Here is an 11,672-nt window from a genome sequence, read left to right as displayed (position 1 = left end):
TCTTGCCACAGATGTGGTCAATCTGATTCCTGTGTACTCCATCTGGCGAAGTCTACTTGTATAGCCACTGTCTGTGTTGTTGGAAAAAGCTATTTGCAATGAATATGTCGTTAGTCTTGCAAAATTCTGTCATGCAATCTCCAGCGTTATGTCTGTCACCAAGGCCAAATTTTCCAACTACCAGTGATTCTTCTTTGTTTCCAACTTTTGCATTCTGGTCCCCAGTGATAATCAGCACATCTTGATTGCATGTTCGGTCAATTTCAGACTGCAGAAGTTGATAAAAGTCTTCAATTTCCTCATCTTTGGTTTTGGTGGTTGGTGCATAAATTTGAGTAATAGTAGTATTAACTGGTCTTCCTTATAGACATATGGATATTATCCTATCACTGACAGCATTGTACTTCAGGACAGACTTTGAAACATCCTTTGTGATGATGAACGCCATGCCATTCCTCTTCAAATTGACATTCCCAACATAATAGATCGTATGGTTGTCTGATTCAAAATGGCCAAAACTGATCCATTTCAATTCACTAATGCCTAGGATATCAATTTTTATGTGTTCCATTTCATTTTTGACAACCTCCAATTTTCCTAGATTCATACTTGGTACATTCCATTTTCTGATTATTAATGGATGCTTGCAGCTGTTTCTCCTCAATTTGAGTCATGCCACATCAATAAATGGAGGTCTTGAAATCTTTATTTTATCCATATCAGTAAGGTTGGTTCTACTCTCATGAGGCAGCACTTTCCCAGTTGTATTGTGAGTGCCTTCTGACCTAAGGGACTCATCTTCCTGCACTGTATTGGACAATGTTTCTGCACTATTCATAAAGTTGTCCAGTAATGTATCAAACAGTGTTTCTCTGCTATTCATACGGTTTTCCCTGACCAATTCTTTGAGAAGTGGATGGCCTCTTCCTTCTTCCTAGTCTGTCTCAGTCTGTAAGTTGGGTTGAAACCTGCACACCATGTGCAACCCTGCTGGCTTTTGAAACACCGGTGGCACAGCCTCAAACCTCACAGCAATGCGCAAGCCACCATAGTGTGACAAACTAACAGACAAGTTCATCTCCCTTAGCTGTTGGAAACCTTTCTGCTTTCCCCTTACCTAATTCCTAGGGGTCACGGTCTTGGGGATTTCACCAGTCTCTGTCATCGTAAGCCTGGACTTTTTAAATATGATTGTGAGTTTCATTCCACATTTTTCTCCCACTTTATCCAGTATCTCCAATTTTGATCCCACCCCAAGTGGTTGGCAATGGTAGCCAGACATACCTTGTTCTTCTGGTCTCAGGGTTATGTGGGCTGTTGTTCCCATGGCCCACTAGTCCCTTGGATTAATTGCTTCTATGTCTTTGATGTTCTTCATTCTTCTTTGCTCCAGACAAGAAGAGGGCAATAGTTGTATCTTAGGTAATCTCTTGCAAGATTTTAATGCATGAGTCACTACTAACCAAAGTAGGATATAGAAGAATATTTTTGTGTACTATGTTATGCCAATGAAGCTTGATGTCCCCTGTGACATGGTCCCAAGTCTGCAGGTCCAGCTACTCACTCCCTCAAGGTGCTTAGATGTGGCTAAGAAGTTATCATAACTTTGCCTCCTGCTAGCTCTATTATGGGAGCTCTGGTAGCATAGTGGTTAAGACACTTGACTGCTAACCAGAGGGCTGGCGGTTCAAACCCACCAGCCACTCCTCGGAAGGAAGAGGGGCAATCTACTTCCGTAGTGATACTGCTTTGGAAACCCAAGGAGGGGTCGCTATGAGTTGGGTTCGACTCGACAGCACATAACAACTACAACAGTTCTATTACATATAGGGACATTTTGTTATTATTATTATTTCTATTGTGTTTTGGGAGCTCTGGTAGCATAGTGGCTAAGACACTTGCCTGCTAACCAGATGGCTGGCGGTTCAAACCCTCCAGCCACTCCTCAGAAGGAAGGTTGGGCAATCCTACTTCTGTAGTGATACTGCCTCGGAAACCCAAGGAGGGGTCGCTCTGAGTCAGGTTTGACTCGACGGCACATAACAACAACAACAATTGTGTTTTGGGTGAAAGTTTACAGAGCAAATTCATTTTCCATTCAGTAGTTCATACATATTTTGTTTCATGACATTGACTGCAATTTCCCACAATGTAACAGCTCTCTTCCCACTTCCTCACTTTAGTTACCTCTTCTCTGTGTCCTTTTTTATGCATTCCATCTCCCTGAGCTATCTCCCTTTGCAAATACTGCCCTTCTGTTCTCCTATGGTTGAGCATTCTAATGAGTGTATCTACTTGATGTAAATGTTTACCCTATATGCCTGCTATTGTTTGGCTGGAAGCCATGGGAGTGAGTTCAATTCCTGATCTGAATGGTAATTAGGGACCATAGTCTTGGGGTCTCACCAGGCTCTATCAGACCAGTAAACCTGGTCTTTTTATTTATTTTTTTTAATGATTTTGTGTTTTGTTCCATGTTGTTCTCCCACTCCATTCAGGGTCTCCTGCATTGATCCCTTTCTGAGTGGTTGATGGTGGTAGCCAGACACCATCTAGTTCTTCTGATCTCATAATCATATAGGCTGAGTTTTGCATGGCCCACTAGTCCCTTGGACTGTTTTCATGTATCTTTGATTTTCTTCCTTCTTCTTTGTTCTGGATGAAGAGAGACCAATTGTTGCATCTAGATGGCTGCTTGCAAGCTTTTAAGCCACTCACCAAAGTAGGATGTAGAACAATGTATTTGTGAAGCATGTTATGCCAATTGAGCTTGATGTGTCCATAACCATGGTCCCAAGTCCACAGGTCCAATAACTTGCTCTATCAGGGTAGTTGACTGTGCCTGTGATAGTTGAAGCTGTGTGTCAACTTGGGTGGACCAAAATTCTGTGTGGTTTAAGCTGTTTGATGTGGTTATTCCCATGATGGGATCAGATGATTATGTTTTGAGCAGCCAATCTGTTGAAAGGGAGTTTCCCTAGGGGTGTGGCCTACTTTCAGTATATCTATGGACATCCTGGGAAAAGAGACATTTTTCTGTGGTTCAAGATTCTGTTGCGCTGCCTACAACTGTCTGTGAGTGAACAATCCACCATTCAGCCTGGAGATCTTGGATTCATCATTCGTTGGAGTCAACAGTCAGTGTACTACTGCCTGCTAGCCTTGATCTCCTCAGTCCCTGCAGCTGCAAGAGTAGGGAAAAGCCTCCAGCTTGACTTGGAAAAGCCTCCAGCTTGACGTTTGATCCAGGAACTTTGCACTTGCCAGCTTCTATAAGTGTGTGAGCCATTTTCCTAAGATAAACTTCTCTCTATATATACATATATATAAGCTTTACTGGTTTTGTTTCTCTAGAGAACCCAGTCTAACACAGTGCCTAAGATGTTATCATAACTTTGCCCCTTGTTAATTCTAGTTACCTGGACATTTTTACAGCACATACAAATATTTATGTAGAAATATCATCTGCCAAACCTATATATGGTCATGGGTATATTCCCGTTCACCTATCCATACTGGTTCACCTTGCTGTCTACCTATTTATCTACCTGTAGATTAATGTTTGTTATTACTGATAATGCAGTATTGTGAATAAAACAAACAAAACTCACTGCTGTCAAGTCGGATTCAACTCATAGCAACCCCTCCTTGGGTTTCCAAGGCGGTATCACTATGGAAGTTGATTGTCCCATCTTCCTTCCGAGGAATGGCTGGCGGATATTTATCTTTGTTGTCTCTATCTCTTGTGCAACTCTCCATGTCTTCTTTTCCCTTAGCTATATTGTATTGGTCACCTACTTTCAGGGTATTGTCTTTCCCTTCACCTAATCACTATTGTTTAGAAGTTCAAACTTTTTTGAATCTGTGTTTCAAGACAAACTTAAAGTATGTACACTTCCTCATTTCAGTCTGTCATATAGCTTTTGCATGTAACATGTTCAATACATGTAGATACAATCATACCTTATATAGCATAACCAATGTTTCATTTACCTGTGTAAATACTGTATTTTCACATATAATACACCCACATAAGTAACGTGTACATCCATATAATTCACATTGTGCACACAGGAAGCTAATGTGTGAGAGGTTGCACAATTTGCAAAAGACATATCGTATACGTGTTATTTGCATAAAAATACAGTATTCTCACTTTTAGGCATCGAGGTTCACTAGGAATTAATAGCACCTGAGATACCAAGGAAGGAGCCATGGTGGCCCAGTGGTCAAGCACACAGCTATTAATTGAAAGCTCAGAGGTTCGGACCCACCAGCGCTCTGTGGGAGAAAGATACGGTAAACTGCTTCTGTGACGATTACTGCCTTGGAAACCTGATGAGGCAGTTTTACTCTGTCCTTTAGGGTTGCTATGGGTCAGAATTGACTCAAAGACAATAGAGATATCAAGATCATAGTAAAAATGTAATGTTTGCTTAGGGCCCTTACCTTTTTTTTTTTTTGCCACATTTGTGATTTGGTTGAAAGTTTACAGAGCAAGTTCATTTTCCATAAAACAGTTTGTATACATTTGTTTCATGACACTGATTATAATTCCTATAATGTAACAGCTCTCTTCCCTCTTTTTCCCTGTGGCTACCTTTTCTCTGTGTCCTTTCCTATGCATTCCTGCCTTCTCAGCTATCGCCCTGTGCAAATACTGCCCTTGTGACCTCCCATGGTTGATTGTTCTAAGGAACGTACCTACCTAGTGTAAATATTCACCTTATATGCCCATTGTTTGGCTGAAAGCCACAAGAATTAGTTCAATTTCAGGCTCCAAGGGTGATTAGGGGCCATAGTCTCAGGGTTTCACCAGTTAGGTCCCTTACATATCAAAAGTCCTGTTCCTCTTCCAGGTCCCTTAAACTTCATATGACTCTCTAGATACTTAGGTCATTTAGGACTCTTCTTATCTGAAGCATTCTGTAAGTTAGAATTGCATCCCTCTCCACAAAATTCTATTTCTTCATCTCAAGTAGGTAACTTGATTAAAATATTTTTAAACTGTGAAATATGAATAATTAAAATGAGTCATCCATTGAGCACAGTAAGTAGACCCTTGGCATTTATAGATTTTACATTTTAACTGTACACAAGCTTAAAGCAACCCTAAAGATCTGTGGTATGCAATAATTCTAACAAGGGATTAAGTGGAATCAAACATGCTGAGACTGAGATGTATGACAGTTTCTTAGCCAGAGAGACTAGCCAACATCTCAATGAGGCTTTTCAATCTTTCCTGTCTTCGATATAAACTTGGGAAAAAATGACTTGCATGACCAATTCAATGGCAATGGATGGGAAGATATTAAAATTTTCAATGATATGTTTGTTCTCAAAATTATTTTAATCAAATTATTGATTTATTTTTTTAAGATGATAGAAATATGTCAAAACAACACAGGAGCCAACTTGAACTGGTTTTTACAGACCAAAACAGAACAATATGAGTATCAAAATGAATAAGGACAATAATAAATTATAGCTCATTGGTTAAAATAAGAATTCATGAACACCTCTTAATGATAGGTAGATACATCTGCAACTTGTATGTCAGTTTTTTACACTGTGGGGCTTGTGTGTTGCTGTGATGCTGGAAGCTATGCTACTAGTATTTTTAAACAACAGAAAGGTCATTCATGCTGGGTAGGTTTCAGTGGAGCTTCCAGACTAAGACAGACTAGGAAAGAGGACCTGGCAATACACTTCTGGTAGAAAAAAAAAAAAAAAAAGCCAGTGAAAACCTTATGAATAGCAGCAGAAGATCACTGTCTGCTACAGTGCCAAAAGATGAGCCCCTCAGGTAAGAAGGCATTCAAAATATGACTGGACAATAGCTGCCTCCTCAAAGCAGAGTCGACTTTAATGATGTGGATGCAATAAATTTTTGGGACATTCATTTGCTGATGGGGCATGATACAAAATGAGAAAAAATAGCTGCAAACGTCCACTAATAATTGGAACATAGAATGTAGGAAATATGAATCTAGGAAAACTGTAAGTTGCCAAAAATTAAATGGAACACATAAAGATGGGTATCTTAGGCATTAGTGAGCTGAAGTGGATTGGTAATGGCCAATTTGAATCAGACAATCCTATTGTCTACTATGCTAGGAATGACAAATTGAAGGAGCTCTGGTAGCATAGTGCCTAAGGCACTTGACTGCTCACCAGAAGGCTGGCGGTTCAAACCCACCAGCCACTCCTCGGAAGGAAGGTTGGGCAATCCTACTTCCGTAGTGATACTGCCTCAGAAACCCAAGGAGGGGTCGCTATGAGTCGGGGCTGACTCCACGGCAAACAACAACAACCATTACATTCATCATCAAGAAATTCTGTCCTGAAATACAACATTGTTAGTGATAAGATAATAGTGCCTAAGGCACTTGACTGCTAACCAGGAGGCTGGCAGTTCAAACCCACCAGCCACTCCTCGGAAGGAAGGTTAGGCAATCTACTTCTGCAGTGATACTACGTCGGAAGCCCAAGGAGGGGGTCACTATGAGTTGGGTCTGACTCGACGGCACATAACAACAACAACAACAACAACAACAACAACAACAACACAAGAAGACCAGCTAATATGACTATTATTAAAATTTACGCAATAACCACAAATGCCAATTATGAAGAAATAGAATATTTTTTTATCAAATATTGCATTCTGAAATTGATCAAAACATGCAACCAAGATGCATTGATAATTACTTGTGATTAGAATGTGAAAGCTGAGAATGAAAAAAAAAGGAGTGGTAGTTGGGAAATATGGCTTTGGTGACAGAAATGACCTGGGAGATCACATGATACAATTTTACAAGACTAACGACTTATTCAAAACATTTTTCAACAACATAAATGGTGACTATACATATGGATCTCACTGGACATCAAACGTAAAGAAACCAAAAGGTCAATAAAAAGACAGGGCAGAAAGAAAAGGCCAAAATGGATTTCAGAAAGGCCCCTGAAACTTGTTTTGACCATAGAGTAGCTAAAGCAAATGGAAGAAAAGATGAAGGAAAAGAGCTGAACTTAAAAATTCAAAGGGTGGCTAGAGGACACAAAGTAATGTATTATAACGAAGTGTGCAAAGACCTGGAATTAGAAAACCAGAAGGGGAGAACATGCTCAGAATTTCTCCAGCTGAAAGAACTAAAACAAACATCAAGCCTAGAGCTTCAATATTGAAGGATTTTATGGGTAAAATACTGAAGGACACAGTAAGCACCAAAAGAAGATGGAAAGAATACAAAGTCACTGTACAAATAATAATTGGCCAATGTTCAACCATTTCAGGAGGTAACATACAGTCAATGGTACTGAAATAAAAAGTCCAAGCTATATGAAGCCATTGGCAAAAAACAAGACTCCAGGAAATGATGGAATACCAATTGAGATGTTTTAATAAACAGATGCAATACTGGAAGTGCTCACTCATTTATACCAGAAAATTTGGAAGGTAATTGGCCAACCAACTAGAAGAGATCCATATTTGTGCCCATTCAAAAAAAGGTGATCCAACAGAATGTAGAAATTATTGATCAATATCATTAATATCACACACAAGTAAAATTTTGCTGAAGATAATTCAAAAATGGTTGCAGAGTCCATCAACAGGGAATAGCCAGAAATTCAAGCAGAAGAGGACATGGAATGAGGGATAGCATTACTGATGTCAGATGGATCTTAGCTGAAAGCAGAGAATACCAGAAAGATATTTCCCTATTTTTTTATTGACTATGCATTTGACTGTGTGGCTCATAATAAATTATGGATAACATTGCATAGAATGGAATTCCAAAACACTTAGTTGTGCTCATGCAGAATCTGTACATAGACCGAGAGGTAGTCATTTGAACAGAACAAGGGGACACTACATGGTTTAAAATCAGAAAAGGTATACATCAGGGTTGTACTTTTTCACCTTACTTGTTCAATCTGTATGCTGAGCAAATATTACGAGGTAGATTATCATTGTAACTGCCATATGTAGATGATACAACTTTGCTTGCTGTAAGTGAAGAACACTTGAAGTATTTACTGATAAAGATCAAAGACTATAGCCTTCATGTGGATTACACTTCAATATAAAGAAAACAAAAATCCTTATAACTAGACAAATAAGCAACACCATGATAAATGGAGAAAAGATTGAAGTTGTCAAGGATTTCATTTTACTTCGAGCTGCAATCAATGCCCATGGAATCAACAGTTAAGAAATCAAACAATGTATTACACTGTGCAAATATGTTGCAAAAGACCTTTTTTTAAAAGTGTTAAAAAGCAAAGATGTCACTTTGAGGACTAAGGTGTGCTTGACCCAAGGCATGATATTTTCAACCACTTCATACACGTGCAAAAGCTGAACAATGAATAAGGTAGACTGCAGAAGAATTTATCCATTTGAATTATGGTGTTGGCAACAAATGTTGAATATACCCTGGACTTCCAGAAGTACAAAAAAAAATCTGTTTTGGATGAAGTACAGCCAGAATATTCCTCAGAAGTGAGGATGGTGAGAATTTTGTCACGTACTTTGGACATGTTATGAGGAGGGAACAATCCTTAGAAAAAGACCTCATGCTTCATAAAGCAAAGGATCAGTGAAAAAGATGAAGAACCTCAGTGAGACGGATTGACACCCTGGCTGCAATGATAGGCTCAGGTATAGCAAAGATTGTGAGGCTGGCACAGGACCAGGCAGTGTTTCGTTCTGTTGTACATGGGTTCACTATGAGTTGGAACTGACTTGACAGCACCTAATAGCAATAACAACAAATAGATAGGTGGATAGATAATGGATGGATAGGGAGACAGATAGATAAGAAAGGAAAGATCCTTTCAGTAGAATGATGATGAATAAATATACACAGAATGATTAAGTTAGAAAACTATCATTTTGAATTTATAAAAATTGATTCAAGGAAGAATCATCAATGGATGCTAAAGTTTGGGATGGGGAGAGTTTTATGGGAGATATGATATCTTCATAGTTTCAAAGTAGCATCTCACAAATTATACATTATTTATATAATGAAGAAAATGTATACCTTAATCAAATGATTAAAACTGCTGTCATCAGTTAAAGGTAGACAGATCTAATGTGCCCCTGGATGTTATACCCTGAAAAGAACACAATATAATTTATGTAATATTCCAGGTAAACATGAATAATCTGAGTCTTATAATGAGGAAACATAGGAGAAATCCAAAATGAGGGACATCCTAACAATAACTGTTCTACATTCTTCAAAAATGTCAATGCCGTGAGTGAGGAAGAAAGTTTGAGGCACTCTTATAGATTAGTGAGGCAAAAATGATATGACAAGTAAGTGCAGCATATGATCCTCTACTGTAAAAATATTGGGATGGCAATGAAATTAGAATATTAACAGTAGATTAAGCAAAGATGTTATATTAGAACTAAATTTCCTGAATTTGTTCATTATAATCATTGTTCTATAAAACAGTATCCTGTTCTTAGGAAATGCACATTGAAGTATTAGGATTACAGAGGTGAAATATATCCAATCTATTCTTAAATGCAGATGGAGGAAGATAGAAAGGGAGGAGAGGAAAGTGGGGTGGAAAGGAGGGAATATGAGAAATTTAGTGTGGCAAAATATTAAAATTGATAAATTTAGGTAAAGATATAGAGAAGTTCTTTCTATTATTCTTGCAATTTTTCTATACATTTGAAATTATTTCAAATTTAAAGACAGAAAGCCATCAAGTTGTTGAGAGTTGGCAAGACAAATAGTTTTTGGGCACTGGTATGAGCACTTTGTTCATTTACGTGTCAGCAGTATAACAGGGAGGAGAAGGGGATAAAGAAGGGTCAAGTACCTAATGAAGCAGGTGTCTGCAAGTGTCCAATCTCAACCATTTACTCATTCCCTAAACCTTTATTGAGAAACTACTATGTACCAAGGTCTGTGCTAAGTTTTGGATAATTAGACGAATAAGATAAAGTCTTTATTAGCTTATAATAAAAGTGGAAAAATTAAATGTAAACTGCTGCCCACTGTCACTGCTATCAAATTGATTCTGACTCATAATGATCCTATAAGACAGAGCACAACTGCTCCATAGGGTTTCCAAGCCTATAATCTTTACGGAAGCAGATTGCCACATCTTTCTCCTGCAGAGTGGCTTGTGGGTTCAAACTGCCAACCTTTTGGTTAGCAACCAAATGCCTTAACTGCTGCCTTATCAGAGCTCCTTCAAATGTAAAAAGATAGTTGCAAAATGTTGTTGTTGTTGTTGTTGTCATTGTCAGGTGCCATCAAGTTGGCTCTGACTCAGCCACCCCTATGTGCAACAGAACAAAACATTGTCTTGTCCTGTACCGGACTCACAATCCTTGCTACATTGGAGCCCATAGTTGCAGCCCCTGTGTCAGTCCAACTTATTGAGGGCCTTCCCCTCAAATGTAAAACATTAAAACATTGTAATGTAAAACATTACAGGATGGTAAATTATGCAAAAAGTTTAAGCAATTTGAGTATAGAGTAGATTGGGCATATAATGAGAAAGTCATTCTAGGCACAGGGAATTTATTCATTTATTCAATAATTCCAAGCGTACACTATGCTAAGTATTGTTCCAGGTTGTGGAGAAAATAGCAGTGAACTCATTAGTTGGGCAAAGTCCCACCTCTTACGTAGCATGAATATGACTGGGAAAGACATACTATAATCTAATGGACAAATAAGTTCTAAGAACATAATTTAGCAATCAAATGCCTTAGGCACTATGCTACCAGAGCTCCTAGTGACAAATTATATGAGAAAAATAAAGCAGAGTAGTGGAATTGAGAGAGCTGGAGGGAAGTTAGCTACTTTTCCCAAGATGCATTTCCCTCTTTTCTGTAAGAAGATGATACATCCCCTGCCAGTTTCCATGTGACTTGTAGTGCTTTCCTGTAGGTATAGTGTTGCTTCATTGACATCAAGTCTGGGTATATGACTTGCTTTGGCCAAAGAAATACAAACACAGTGATAATATGACAGCTCTGAGCAGAAGCTTCAACATCCACTTCATAGCTATTTCTTAAACTTGCATCTCAGGCAGAGCAGAGCTTTTGAAGCAGAATAGCAGCTGACCTACAGCCAGCCCACTGCTGATATGTAATGTGATTGTGAAATGTGGTAAACCTTTGTTGTTTAAGTCACTGAAATCTTTTCAAACTTTGGCATAACCTAGCAAAAGTTGAATGACACAACCTTTGAATGATCAAAGGAGCCCTGGTTGCACAAAGTTTAAGTACACAACTGTTAACTGAGAGATTGGTGGTTCAAACTCACCAGCTGCTCCACAGGAGAAAGATGTGGCAGTCTGCTTCCAAAAAGATTATAGCCTTGAGTTGTAGTCACTTCTTGGGCACAGCCACCTACCCAGAGAGAGTGAGTAGTTGGACCTGTGGGCTTGGGACCATAGTCACAGGGGACATCAAGCTCAATTGCCATAACATACTACACAAAACATTGTTCCACATCCTACTTTGGCAAGTAGCGACTGGGATCTTAAAAGTTTGCAGGCAGCTATCTAGATGCAATGGTGGGTCTCTCTTTGTCCAGAGCAAAGAAGAATGAAGAAAACCAAAGATTCATGGAAACAATTAGTCCAAGCAACTGGTACACCATGCGATCCTCAGCCTATATGACTAT

This window comes from Orycteropus afer, unplaced genomic scaffold, assembly GCF_000298275.1.
Source record: "Orycteropus afer afer isolate SDZICR_OR568_19922 unplaced genomic scaffold, OryAfe1.0 scaffold00033, whole genome shotgun sequence".
In the NCBI taxonomy this organism is placed as follows: domain Eukaryota; kingdom Metazoa; phylum Chordata; class Mammalia; order Tubulidentata; family Orycteropodidae; genus Orycteropus; species Orycteropus afer.
The sequence above is the reverse complement of the archived record's forward strand: the minus strand, read 5'-3'. Positions refer to the sequence as shown.